The 14,900-nt window shown below is 35.0% G+C and overlaps 1 protein-coding gene across 4 annotated transcripts in view; it reads left to right on the top strand.

Annotated features, from left to right (window-relative positions):
• Positions 1-14,900, top strand: part of NOVA1 (NOVA alternative splicing regulator 1) — a 139,033-nt gene that overhangs the window by 70,157 nt on the left and 53,976 nt on the right. The window lies entirely within an intron of this gene.

The raw sequence follows: 14,900 nt of genomic DNA, 5'->3' as shown, positions 1-14,900 counted from the left end.
AAAATTAGAGAATTGTACAGTTATCTCTAAGGGGGAATGTCATCCTGGTATATGAGGTGATTTTATTTTTCAGAATCTCGACTGACCCATCCATTTGTTTATAAAAGAAGCTGCAAGGGTTACATGGGTTGCTTCATAGTGGGAATATGTGATATGAAGGTATCACAAAACCACTTTCAATATGAGTACACACACACAAAAATTGTATTGCATTGAATTAAGGAGCATTTAATTTAAACTGAATCTCTTAGGACTGTGGTTGTGGGGTTTATATCTGGTCTTGTTATTAAGCGTAGCGATTAACAGTCTGTAGTTAGACATAGTGTTTAGTGCAGAGTCCACTGAACTCATTAGAAGAGTTCTGGTTTGGATTATGCCTTTAGCAGTGCTTATCCATTCAAACATCCCTTACAATTTAATCTAAGTGGAGAAATGCTGATGTTTGGGGATTTGTTGACACAAATCAATAAGAAGAGACTCTGAAACAAGAGTACCATTCCTTGACCTGTGCTATGAAAATATCTTATACTGCTTGTCCTGATCCTAGAGCAGGTTATCCCAAAGGCAGCTGTGATAAAATCAGCCACACTGAATTCTCAATTTAAATTGTAAGCAAAATACAGATTTATTGTGGAGCAGGTGGGAAGGGGAGACACAAAGATATGAGGAGTTTATTTTATACAGCTATTTAGACAAAAATTAGCTATGACAGATGTCATAAAACAACACATCAGATAGTAAAAAGTATAGTAACACAGATATTTAATGGAAGTTTTTAATTTTGTGTCTTTTTACTGTAAGTTCTTTAAAAATATTAAAGAACAAAAATTGGAAGAAATATACAGGTGCTCATGGGATAAGCAAATTAGTCATTGTTCATGACTGAGTAAAAGGCCACGATGGTAATGCAAAACAAAATACATGGTGAAAATATTTCATTTGATCCTGTAAAAAAATAGGAAGGAAACTACTAGAGAAAAAACTAAAGTTGAGAAGGTTGGGAAAGCACTAAGAATAAGAAACTGAAGAAGTAGAGGCAGCATGTAAATGGATGTAAAAATGACAGAGAATAAATGACAAAGAAAATGAGATAGCTGATTCAGAAATACAGCAAGGGAATGCAGACATTCAGAATTACTTTGATTGAATACATTAAGAAAAAAACATTGCATGTTTGAAATGTTACACAGAAATGCTGAAAAGTAAATGCCACAGTATCCATTTGCCCAGAAAAATAGAAAGGAAAAAGCAAAAATAAAGTAGTTATATTTTTATTTTATTTTTAATAATATACAAGTGTACAGTTAATCAATTTATAATAAATTCATTTTATAATTGATAGGTGCATTTTTATGCTACAGAAAAATAATTCCAGCAGGCTTAAAGTCACATTATTACAGGGACTTCTTTACCTGACTTTTTTAAAAAACAGAAATAATTTTCATCAAAATGAACTTTTGCCTTTTTTTCCTCCCCTAGATTGTAGTTTTTTGTTCCCCCCACTTCCCATATGATAATGTATCTAAATGGCAATTGCAGTTTACAGTAAGTTTAGTTCTTGTATATGACAGCCTTTTTTGATGTATTCACCTTTAGTTAACCAAGTAGTTGATTCTAAAATGAACAAGGTCTGATTTTGTTTGTAGAAAAGGCACCACTGAAATTGGTGGTCTGCTGTAGCTGATCCTGCTTGAGCAGGGGCTTGGATCAGGTGATCTCTGGAGGCCCCTTGTAACTTTCTGTGATTCTCTGAAATACATACATGATGTGAGAAAAAAAATGCTATAAAAAGAAACATATGCATGATGAACATCTGTTTCCAGCACAGTGTTTAGCAGTTACACAGTAATTGCAAGTCTTTTAGTCCTGTCTATTTGGAATTTGTTTTGGTATTTTTTTCCACCTTGGAGAAGTAGTTTGCACACTGAGGGGTTTGGTTTTGTTGTCTTTTTTTTTGGGGGGGGGGAGGAGTTTGGGGTGTTTTGGGGGGGTTCAAACTGAATCAATTTTAGTGGGAAGATTCATTTGAATAAATGTGTAACATGTACTCATGTAAGTAAATATTTGAAAGACTGACATTAATTGGTTACTGTTAGCCTTGCCAGTATTTTTTCTTCACTGCTGAGAAGCAGTGGTATTTTTTTTCTAGTTTTTATCACAGTTTTGTGCTTCTTGTTTCCATGGTAATTTTTTTCTTGCAGAGTGCTTCAAAAGAACCAGAAGGATCCTGTGAGGGCTTTTTATTATTTATTTAATTGCATGAAAACCTAACTGAATGTGCTGTTCTGTAAAAATCCTTAAATATCTCAAGTGCAAATGTAGCTTTTAACTATTAAGGCATTGTAGTTTTATCTTCCTAATTTTTTATCAATCATCCAGTCTTTATTCTTTCATATTCAACATATTTTTAAAATTTGTCCTTATCTACTTATTCTGCAATATTCCTCTATTGCATTCTATGGTGTCAGAGTAACTTAAAGCTGTTGAAGACAATCTACAAATGCTTGTGGTCATCTCTAATAATCTGATTTCCCTACAAATCAGGCTAAATGCAATACTGAGCATGCACAATAAGTTAGAATTTATTACTTTTTTCTGCAGTTCTAAAAGGCTAATATTCCACCTACTGTTAAGAATCAGACTAAAGCATACTCTATTAAAATTACATATTCCTAGTGCATCACTGGAATATGCTGCAAACCAGAGAGCTTTCCTCCCGGGCTATTGAAAGATCTTTCTTGAACGGTTACATTTTATCTTTTCAATTGAGATTTTTAATGATGCAGTATGGATGAGATTCATTCTGCTGAGAGAATAAATAAGGTAGCAAATAGTCGTTATATCTTTCTTCTCTTTCTGGTAGGTGAGACATTGAGTGAGTTCAAGTAGGGCTGGTTAGAATAGTAATTAACACTTCATCCTTCTGTAGAGAGAAACATAAAGAACGCGTAAATTAAGGAACTGAAACTGAGGATTTTGTCCCTAGAGGCTTAATGGTGTGGTTTCATGGTCCTCTGATGTTAATTTAAATGTCACTGCCAAAAAGGTAGTCTTGCCTGAAGCCATGTATTTCAGTCCTTTCTTTGCATCATCAGTAGCATCTGTCCAGCTTTGCAGCAGGTCTCATCAGCTCACTCATCCATTTGAAAATGATTTTTTTTTTTTAAGTGCGTTAGGAGGATTAGTTTGCAAGCTGATCACTGAGCTTATTTAATTCATTTGCAGGCAAATGGGTACTTGTGCTGGTGTAGAAGATGTAGCCAAAGCACCTGCTATGGGCAGAAAAAGGAGGCTTCTTCCCCACATAGATGTGTGGGTTACTGACCCACTCCATCCCTCTCTGTCTCCTGGGAAATATTTTATTCTCACAACAATTTAATGCCATATAATTGTAGTCTGTGTCGTTCCAACTCCACCCCTCATCCCATTTCCACCTGCACCCCTACATGTAAGATACACTTCAGTCTTCTAGTCTTAATTTTTTGTTTTTCTTTTATAACAGAAAATAATACATTTGAATATTTAATAGTTTAAATAGAGGCTGAATACACCTGGAGGCAGAGCCTTATTGAAAAAAAACAAGCAGAAGATGAACCTACATCATTATTCACTGTAGGTTGTAGGGTGGATTTTTTTTTTTTTTCTGCTTGTATTTCTTTTCAGTCCAATAATTTCAAATGCAGACCATTTTGGAACTGAAAAGAAACAATTGCCCTCTTTCATCAGAACATTCCTTCTGAAACAGAATATAGCAGACAGGCAAAATTCTTTCCTGTTCCCAGGAAAATGTAATATGTGAAACATGCATTAAAGTAAAAATTTCTGCCATGTATCATTGGAAACGAATTACACTAACATGCTCATCAGAAAATGCAGAAGCAATGCCCATTGGAGAATTTTTTTTTACTCAGGTGGCTAGCATGGAAGTTCAAATATTTTAAAATTTTACAGGTGCAGCAGAACGATTAAGCCCGTAAGGTCCAAAACTTACAGTTGGAACCCTGAATTTGCATTTTTTGCAGCTGTGCATAGATACTGCAATGCCCTGTATTCTGTTAGGAGGTAAAAGGGAGTGGAGCTAAAATTAGGAAAATAATGCATTTGTCAGTGGGAGTCATAGTTAGAATCTATTGCATGATATTTCAGAGATTCTGGACAAACTTGTTAGTAACCTGGGTCAATGTGGTTTAACATTTTGTTGTTTAATTAGTGCAACAAGCATTTGCTATTGCAGCCAATGATTAAAATGGCCTGCTACATGAGCATATAAAAGCTGCTTTAAGAAACTTTAACTTGTATTTTCATTGCAAAAAATTAAAGTTGTGAATAAATATTTTTTCTGCAACAGCTAAATACTAAGGGAGAATTACTAGAGCTTATGTAGTACATCCATAGAAGTGAGAGTTAATCACAATATTAATGTTTTGGGGGATTTGTCGTTATTTTAGTTTTCCTCTTGCTTTATAGTTACCTAGGATTAATTCCAGTAGGAATTGATTGTATATAGTCAGGAAAACACACAATTAACCTGTTTACCAGTACGTAGCAAACTCTGTGGTAACATCTGCTTCTAAAGTTTATTTCTGATCATCCTGACTTTAACTGCTTGCCTTGGCACAGGAAAAGGGGAAATCTAGGCAGGAAACTAGAACAAAGGATGTTACAGTGACCAAAAATAAAATTCCATCTGAATACATGTTGGAGGAGGGAGTAGTTTGCGATGTGGGATTTCTTTCTGTAGTTATTGGTGTTTTGGATCAATTAGTCAGTGTGACTTCCAAGTTAGATTGTCTAGGCTTTTTGTGTTGAGAATTTTTTCATCTGTCATTTTGTATCCTTGCCATTTAGATCTGATATCTCTTTCTTTTAAACTAAACTTGTGTAGGTAACCATACCATTTTTAAAAAATTCCAAATGGAAGCTATGACAGAAGTTGAACACGTTTAGACCTGCTGCATGATCATTGTCGAGTTGCTGGTAGGGCACTTGCAGGCTGTGGGAATCCTGTTGAGGAGCAGCAGAATTGCTGTGCAGGTGGTGGGAAAAGATTAGTGCTTTGTGTGCACAAACAGGAAACAGGGTTTCAAAAGCGGGAAACAAGTCCCGAGCTGTGATAAACATAATTGCTGCTTCTCCTAGAACTGCTGAGCTTCCACTTATGCTCATTACCATTAGGATGAAGTTGCATGTCTGTGGGCTGTGTGCTGAAAGAAAATGTGACAGGACAGCTGTGTACATGAAAGTGGTTGCACAGTTTCTTGACACATGAAAGGCTAGACAGTTTATTCTTGAAATACTGTGTTAGTATTTTTGTAACACCAAACAAAATAATGGAAGTATCTCAAAAGTACTGAGTATGTAGAGACTTCTTGCTGGTGTTGAATTGGGAGGTGGATTGGAATAGGTCCTACACTACTGATTTATAAAAATGTCTTCCCATCATAGTTCTAAAGGTACAATGTGTCTTTTTATTTGGAAAAATAATGTTGTGCTTTTGAATGAAAAGTGTTTCTATATTGAAATATTTTGTATTTATTCAATATAAAAATGTAGCAATAATGAATTTCAGTTGTGTTCAACATCACAACATAATTGCCATAATCCATTACTCTGTTTCTTTCTGGACCTCAGTCTAAGACAAATTTAACCAACTTGTACTTCTGCTAAAAAATTTCAGTGCAGAACTGGAATGGGAAGAGGTGTTCGCCAATACTGAGGATGTAGCTGTGAGGAAAAGCCAGAGCTTCCAGGGGGAAGGTCATTTCCTTTTCCTGTATAATCAACAGAAATGTTAGAAGAGCGGTTGTGAATTGTTGCAAACAGACTTTCAGAAACCGAGCTCTGATTTGAGCTGCTCACTGCTTGTTAAAACCTACACATTTTGTGGTAGATTTTAATATATTGGTTGTGTATTTTGCTTTTTGTTGCCAAGAAAGATATTGAAATATTTGCATATGCAGAGATGGTTACATATTTGTGGTATCTCAATTTTAGACGCAGTTTGGAAATTATCATCATGTAAGTCAGTGCTCAATCAGTAGACACTTGATAAATTTGAAGACATGAACAGAAAGTTCATTAGTTGAAGGCATTTTTCACATTTGGTGAAGTTGCATAGAAAAGTATAAATAGCAGTAAAATCTAAATGTTGGAATCTAAAATGACAGATTAGGCATTCATTGGTTTTATACTTGCAGGGAATTTTGCCTTAAATTTGTCATGAAAATTCAACCCCCATGAAATTCTAAAATTATAGCTATTATTTGAAAAAACTGATTTTCTCAAAGTAGAATCTTTAAATGCTCTAAATTGATAAATGAATTCCTAAATTGAGTTTTAATCTCTGAAGCTAGAGGAGAAGTTTAGAATTGTTTGGCTTCTTAAATCATTAGCAGTGATATTGTCAGATCTTGAGTTCTTTAGAACTCAAACCTGCTCTTCAGTACACGTGGATTAGGTTAGGATGGGAGCAACTTGGTATGCAGTTCTTGCCCCTGAACAAGAGGGCGTGTTGTATGCAATTTCAGGGGATCATGCTTGGTACGATAATGGCAAGCATCCAGTTTTACTTTCCTGGTAGCTACAAATGGCTGCAGTTTCAGAAGACTGTCTGACAGGAAGCCATATGAGGACTGGCTGAGGTCACTTGTCTTGTTTATCCTGGGGTACAGGAGACTGAAGGGAGACCTCAGAGCTGTCCATGGCTTCCTCATCAGGGGAAGAGGAGGGGCAGGCACTGATCTCTTCTCTGTGGTATCAGTGACAGAGCACCAGAGGAGGGTCTGAAGATGAGTCAGGGGAGGTTTGTCAGGTATTAGAGAAAGGTTTTTCCCCCAGAGGATGGTTGGGCACTGGAACCAACTCCCCAGGGCAGTGCTCACAGCACCAGCCTGACAGAGCTCAATAAGTGTTTGGGCGCTGCTCTCAAGCACATGGTGGGATTCTTTGAGTGGGCCTGTGGTGGGCTGGGAGCTGAACTTTGATGATCCTTTTGGTTGCTTCTAACTCAGGATACTCTATGATTCTTTAATTGGACTTATCTTTATCGGCACTGATGGAAAAAATGGGGAAGTCTAATAAACACTTATATAACTTTTCTTCTGAGTATATAACATGAGCAAGCTTAATTGAATTGTAGGCACCTGCATTTGCTCTTTAAGAATGACTGTTGCTATTGATTAAAAACATGCTTGCAACTTAGTATGTTTATTTAACTAGGGTAATGAGCCTGCCTGAACTGATAGATTAATGCAAGCACATTGCTACTTGTACTCAAGTTACATCTAAGGGACCTAATCCAGGTCCGTGCAATGTGCAACATTCCAATGTAGTGACTGCATACTGGGAAGAAAATCTTGTGGGTGTGTCACTGAACTTCTGTAGTTATATGATCCTCCCAAATTACGTAATGTCCAAACATCAAGATTGTGTACAGAAGAGTTTCTTTGTGCAGCCTCAGTGGTGAAGAATGTGATTTTCTTCATGCTCTTAACTGCTGTATTTATGTAGCTAAACCTTTGCTTTGGATACTTGGCAATCTCAAAGTTTAGTTATTCTTCATTCAAACCATCAAGCTATAGATAGTTCTTACTTTATCTTTAAAATATTCACCTTCTCGGTTATACCAAAAGTCTATATAATTAACACCATAATTAGACGCTTAGAACGATTTTTTCCTTTCTATGTACATATTTTGAAAACTTTGTTTACTCTATTACAGACATTTTATAGAGAGTGTAAAACACCCCCATATAAGAATAAGACATATTTGAATAAGACATATTTCCCTTTCAATGACATTTTTAGGAGCAAGAGCTTGAAATTTGGCAGAAATATACATGTATAAAATTGGGGGTTTCTTGTTTTCCTTGTTAACATTTGTCCATTACAAATTTTATTAAAAGCTAAGGTAACATGTATTTCTTAGATACATATTTCTTTGGCTACAATGTTATTGCATCTTTCTCTGGTCACACAGAATCACAGAATAGTTAAGGTTGGAAGTGACGTCTAGGTATTTGTTAGTCTCTAAGGCTGCTACTCAAAAAAGTTTCAGCTAGAATGGCATCATGTTGAATTTTGAATACAGCCCCTCTTGAAAACTGCAAAACCTCTATGAGCAGATAGTTCCTGTGTTCTATCATTTTTATAATATAAAAGTTTTTTGCTTGCCTTTAAACAGAATTTCCTGTTTCAATTTGTGTCTATTGTCTCTTGTCCTTTGACTGGATACATCTCAAAGCATCTGGGTACATCTTTCATGTTTCCTTCCATCAGGTATTTAAAGACCTTGAGAAGATACTGGTGAGATTCTTCCTAATGCATCTCAGGATGCCATGCCATGGGGTTTTTTGCTGCAAAGGAGTAATGCTAGCTCAAGGGCAGTTTTGTGTTGAGTAGACCTGTGGGGCCTCTTCTACAAAGCTGCTTTCCTACTTGTTGGTTCCCAACCTGTACCAAGGCAGAGGGTTCTTTTCAATCTATTCCTTTACTTGCTAGCTACAAAAATGAAACAAAAGTTGGGAACTCTAACTAGACTTTTAAGGCAGATGAGACAGTCACACGTGGCATAGAGTTGCATAATGTAGTTGATTAGATGAGGTTCCTTTTAATCTGCATTTGAATATGCATGACTAATGAGCAAAATTGCTAATATTTGAAAACTAATTGGTTGGGATTTTTTTCTTTTTTCTTTTTTTTCTTTTCTAATGCTTCTTGTGCATTACTAACATTACTTCTCAAAAATTTTAATTTCATCATGCCATTACTCATTTTCCAGCTTGACATCATACTAGTATGATTGTTCACTGTATTGAATAATAGTTAATAAATTGGAGTAAGTGAAATGGAAGAAGCAGAGTGATGCTCTGATGAGGCAACTTGATTTTGGTCTTTTATAACTGACTTTGTGTTTGCTGGTTGGAGCTGTCAGAGAAGCAAGTCACCCGACATGGCTTTGCGACATGCTCAGCATCAGCCAAGGAAAGAAGCTTTTATACCTTGATACATTTTCTTATTTGTTCAGCTGAGATAACTTTGATAATGTCTTGGAGAATTTGACTCCTTTTTTTTGCCCCTTCCTCCAGATGACTACTTTGAGGATCTTAAAAGTTACTAAAAACTATTTGGTCTGGAAAAGATATTTTCAGTGTAGCCCAATTAAGCAACAGTTTAATTTTAAACCTCAGTGCAGCTTTAAACTGAATTAAAACTTTCAGGTTTTGGATTCAAAGACTAAATTCCAGCTTAAAATTAGGGGTGGGTTTTTTAAGTGCTTTTTATCTTAAACAAGGATTCAACATTTTAAAAACCTTTATTGGTACTATGGACTCAATCTAAGAAAAGTTTCAGCAGTTTAAAGTTTTCCTGTATAATATCCCCTTATTCCCATTTATTCATGGGAGAATATCTCCCATGCATTATTCTTTATCACAGTGACAGATACATTCAAATTATTTATTTAGGCAATAGTGTTTCTGTTCTTATTCTCTGCACCAAATAATACAAAGTACATTCAATTTAGTACAACTGGATTCCTCTCACTCACAAAAGGTTCATGTGGACCATATACTTGTGAGGCTGTAGAGTCAAATGATACCAGCTTCATGGTTTTGAACACATTTTTCTTACATTTTTAGTGGGATAGCTCTTTTGAGCAAGGAGAAAAAGGCTGTTGGCCATGTTGCTAAACAGAGCCTTTTGACCTCTCCTAAAGAAACTGGAAATAAATGCACTCTGGTAATAAAACCAGTGCAGATAAGTCCTATACCAGAGCAATAGAATTTGTGTAGATGTTAAATCAGACCAGCAATTGATAGTCCTCTGATGATGTGGAAAAAGCTCTAGTTTATATAGAAAGAAAATCAATTTCATCATATATGAATTAGGTATTATTGGCAAAAAATCAATATGTTTAAGTTCATGATATATTTTCAGAATGCTGGTATGACTCACTCCACAGTGTAGTCTGATGTTCAAGCCTAAAGGTCAGAAACAATTCAGAAGCCTACTGCTTAAAACCAAGTATTTTTAATCCATAATTAACACAAATATGCCCTGTTTTCAAAAACAGAGTAAAGGTTGTCTTATCAGTTCCACTAAGACATCTGAAAATAATATTGATTCAAATAGAACCATTTATATTAAAAACTAAAGAAACAAAAGCAAAACCCACATGTCTAAGAAAGCAATTTATCTCCTGGAAGAAAAAAAAATTACTGTTCCTTTAAAAAGAAATTAATAGCTTGGTCCATTCAAGGAAAGTAGGGCATGTATAAAATCTGTGCTCATTGTGAATCACTTGGGCATATTGCACTAATCAGACTGCATTTCTTTAATTTACTGATATGAGGTAAAATTACCTGATTGTTTGTATGCCACTAGACTGGGAACTATAGAATCATACTTCTGTGAAAATGAAATTATTTATGTGTGGTTTTAGCATTTGTGTTTTCTTTTGTGGCAGAGCTGCTAAGACATATTTCTGTGAGATCAAAAATAGCCATTACCATAAATCAGGAGAAGAGCATGGCCATTAAATATAGATTTTTATCTATTATGTTAAAACTCAATACAGTTGTAGAAAGTTGGGGGTTATGGTTCGGTTTTTGAGGTTTTTTGTTGGTGGATGGATGAATGGCTGTTTGAGTCACATATTGTTTATATGCTATAGATAATGTCAAAATGAACAAAAGGCAGCACAACAGGAAACATATGCTACAGTAGTTAGTTCACACCTGCTAGCTGATTTGAATAGGCTTGGAGATAATATCAGATAGGGAATGAATTCATTGTTTAGACCATTGAAACTCTTTTTTACAAAGTCTGACCCTTTACAGTCCTTTCTTTGTCAGGGTATACTTAAATTCAATGGTTTTTGAAAAATGAGTGTTGCTATGGGCACACTTCTGCTGGGTGTACAAGTGTAATCAGAATCTACACTCACTGGTCCTGATCATCATTTCACAGGAACACTTTTGTGGTTCTAGGATTTAAAGACATTTCTCACCTGACTGAAATTTCAGTTTTACATATATTTCCTAGTGTTAGGTGAATAAATTAAGATTCTAGGAGTTAATGCTTTCCAAAGCTAGAGTAAGAATAAATTACATGGCAGTGGAGAGCTACTTAAATAGAGGAGGTTAGTGAAATACATAGCAGTAAATTTTGAATAATATTTCTTAAGTTAAAAAAAAATTAGATCACAGCTTGCATTGTGTCTATTGTAAAAAAAGACACAAGGATGGAATGTTGACAAAAAAAAATCTTGAATGGAATCTTGGATTACAGCTTCTGTAACTTAGCTTTTACTTCTGCTTGAATACATGGCTTTTTGCACACAATTTTTCCTTCCTATGTTCTCAAACAAGTTTCATTCCATTCAATTGTTTCCAAATTTATCATTAGCTAAGTTTTGTAGTTGAGACTTGGCATGCCAGACAAGTGATAATTTGGGTCTTAAATTATTTTCCAGAAAGCTGCAGAGCCTTTGTTTTCCTATCCATATGTCAAAATCAAAGAATGCTTGTATTTTGTTGGTGAGATGATGTATGTTTAAAAGTGCATAGAGAGGGATCTGATTAAACTACCTTGTTTAGGCAAACAATAGTAAAAATATGAAATTGAAATTGCTTGGAATTCATGTATGCCTTACATAGGGTTTCTTTATGCTGGCTATTTGAATGTTGGACAACAACCACTGCTGGAAACAGGGCAACAGAATTGATGAAGAAATAATTTTAAAATAATTTTAACTGCTGTGGTAATTCTTGTATTTCTAGTGTTTACTCTGACTGTATATGTATTTCTAATGTTTCTTTCATATGAATTCTGTGACAGACACATGGCCCAGGGTTACCTGTCACACCTCTGACAGGATTGCTGTCTGCAGCCCTGGCAGTGGACTTTGCTGTCCTCAAGACAGGACTCATGATCCACTCTCAGATCAGCTCCTGAACCACCACAGGTTCCAGCCCAGCATATTGCAGTAAAGCACTTCCAATTTTGGATTATCCTGACATGTCAGGCTGAAAACTGAAGGTTCAGGAGTTCATTTCTAATCTGATCAGATGCTGCTGTTTCAGGGACAGCAGCATCTGTCAGAACTGGGGCAATAACTGATTTAGCTCTTTGTCCAGTTTTAGTCTCCTCACACACGGCTGCTAAGACCTTCCAGTGTCTGCACCTGCACGCTGCAGTACTGGATTTTTTTCCTCTTTATTGTTATTAATAAACTCACCAATGCTCTGATTTTTGCAGTAATCTTCAAAATGTAAATCTGTCCTCAGTGCCTGTTTTCATTCACTGCAGTACTTTAAGTAGTAAATAGAGCTTATTATATCCATAGTGTAACAATCCACCACTAGCACTTGGTTTGAAAAAGCAGAGATATTTATATATAATCAGAAAAAAAACCAAAAAATACTATTTTATGATAATATAAGATTTTGTTTTATTCTATTTTTAAATGTAGTAATTTTTAACTTTAAATGTTCATTTTCTATAAAACCATTCCAGTGAAGTCTTAATTCAAAATGAAATTTGTAGTCTTAATTGTTTCAGTAAAGTGCTTTTGATGTTTTAATCTAGAAATGTTGGTATTTTTTGGGAGAGACTAGCATATAAATGTTAAAGTAGATAGAATGTTATGAATTTGTATGGAAAATAAGGTAAAAAACTAGCAGTGTGCAATTTAATATTGACAGGTACTGTTTATCATGGCTGAGAACAATAAATATAATATAAATAAAATTTATAGTATTGAATCCAAATAAGTCTTATGAAGAGTCAAAAGTGAATGATTTTAAAGCTAATTGTAACATAACAAACGTGGTTTTAAATGTGTTTTGTTAAGAATTATACCCAAATATGTGCAGTATTTCCTAGCATAAACAGTAGTGTTTTTTAAAGACAAAAAGAAAAATATATATCATTATTACTTCTGGTTTTAATACTTTCTCTGGCTCTGCTTTTAATGTGCATACCAAACAATGGGCTTGTGTCTCTTTGCAAATTAATGTTATTGTAGAAACAGCTTTAGAAATAGTTTTGTAAAAGCACTGTGGTTGATTAAAAAACAAAAGAAAAACAACTTTAAAAAACAAAGAAAAGAACACCAACCCAAACAAAACCCCCCAAAAAAACCCGAACAAGGAAAAGCTGTGTTTAATGAGGTGTAAAAATATTAGTAGTGTCATGTACAGAGGGTATAAATTTACAGTAAGACTTGGTAAGTAGATTTTGTTCTCAGTCTATTAAATGATACATCTTGGGCTTCATGTAGCTGCCTATATCTCAGGGCAAAATCAGTCAAATTTGAAGACTGCCAATAATTACTGGAATCAGATTTTTTTATAGTTTTAATTTTTTTAAGAAATTTCATATGATAGGTAAAGCCAGAATTTTGAAAGCCAGCTCACCTAATCCTTGATGATGAACTGCATTCAGCACGACAGTCCTCTCTGAGCCATTTTAATCGCTGTTGTGAGGAAAACTGAACGCATCAGTTACTGTACAAATGTAGCTGCTCTTAAAATCCTGTCCCTGGAGTAGTCTGAGGCACTTGGAGGACCAGAATAGTCCTGCTGCATAAACTGATAATAGTTGTTTTGTTGTTGCTTTCTTGTAATACTTTTCTTCCTCTCCCCAGTAATTATTTTAAAGATATTTTTTAACATGCTGTTTTTATATAAATGTACAAACATTCTTCACACACTGGCAAGGAATTTTAATAGCTAGCTTGATGTCACTGCATTTGTCCTTGCAAAAAAGACTTTAATATACTATTGTGGTTGTCTTTATAATAATAAATATTATGCTTGTATTTTCCTAACTTTTAGTGGTTCTCAGTAAGCATTGATAACCCATGATAACTTAAAAGAAAGAAGTTGCCACAAAGAGTTCTTAGCTGCCATCAACTACTGCCTAAATTTTCTAAATAGGTATCTCAAAGGATAAGGGACCTGGAGCAACATTTTAGATATTCATTGTGAAATATTGTGTCTGAAATCATAAATCCATATAGATAATTTCCTTTATGTCAGTCTTTATATGTGTCTTTGTGAAATGTCTTTAGATGATATGATGTGCATGTAATCTTAAAGAATTTAACACCACATAAATGTGAAATTTATGATAGAAGGTTACTGTAAAAGGTTGAAGGTAATTCAGTGATTTTGCTAAGATATTTTAGGAAACTTCTACCTTCTAAAGAAAGAGATTCTCAATGGAAACATTCCTGGCTTTGTAGTGGTTTTAGTAAACTGAATCCAGCGAGTCTAAAGCTAGAGCAGGTTTTTGAAGTCCGTGTTTGTGCGTTCAGCCAGACTGCACAGCACCTATGGTGAATCTCACCTGCTGCTATCGCCTGTTCCCTCTCACCTGCTGCTATTGCCTGCTGTTACTTACTTGACTTTCAAAGGAGGCTAAGGTTGGTGGAACACAATTAAGAGAGGCAAGTTTGATTGGCAGATATTTAGGTAAATTCTATAGTTAAAACCTTACTTTATTTTGTAAAGTTTGATCTTTATTTTTGAAGAAGGAGCTAAAATTTTCAGCTTCTAGGTGTTGATTATGCTAAGATATCTGTTAGCATAAGCAATGGTTTCATAAAATAAGATACTTTATTATCAAAATTTTTTCTTTCTTCCTTTTTTCCCTTCCTGTGTTTTTCAACGATTTTTTTTTTCTCCTGATTACAGGCCATAGTTGCAAAGCAGTGGGTGGCAGTCATAACTTCATAGATTTCTGTAGCCAGGCTGCCTGCTGATAAAATTCTAAACTTGAAAATTAGCTGTGGAATTTGACCATTTGGAACAGGTTTTTACAAATTCAAGACTTTTTGGAGATAGTCTTAGCTTTTTTAGCTCAGTCAAGGGCCTGTGGTCTTTGAAAGCATCTGG

This window comes from Molothrus aeneus, chromosome 6 (assembly GCF_037042795.1).
Source record: "Molothrus aeneus isolate 106 chromosome 6, BPBGC_Maene_1.0, whole genome shotgun sequence".
Classification (NCBI taxonomy): domain Eukaryota; kingdom Metazoa; phylum Chordata; class Aves; order Passeriformes; family Icteridae; genus Molothrus; species Molothrus aeneus.
This window is presented reverse-complemented; position numbering and strand designations above follow the sequence as displayed.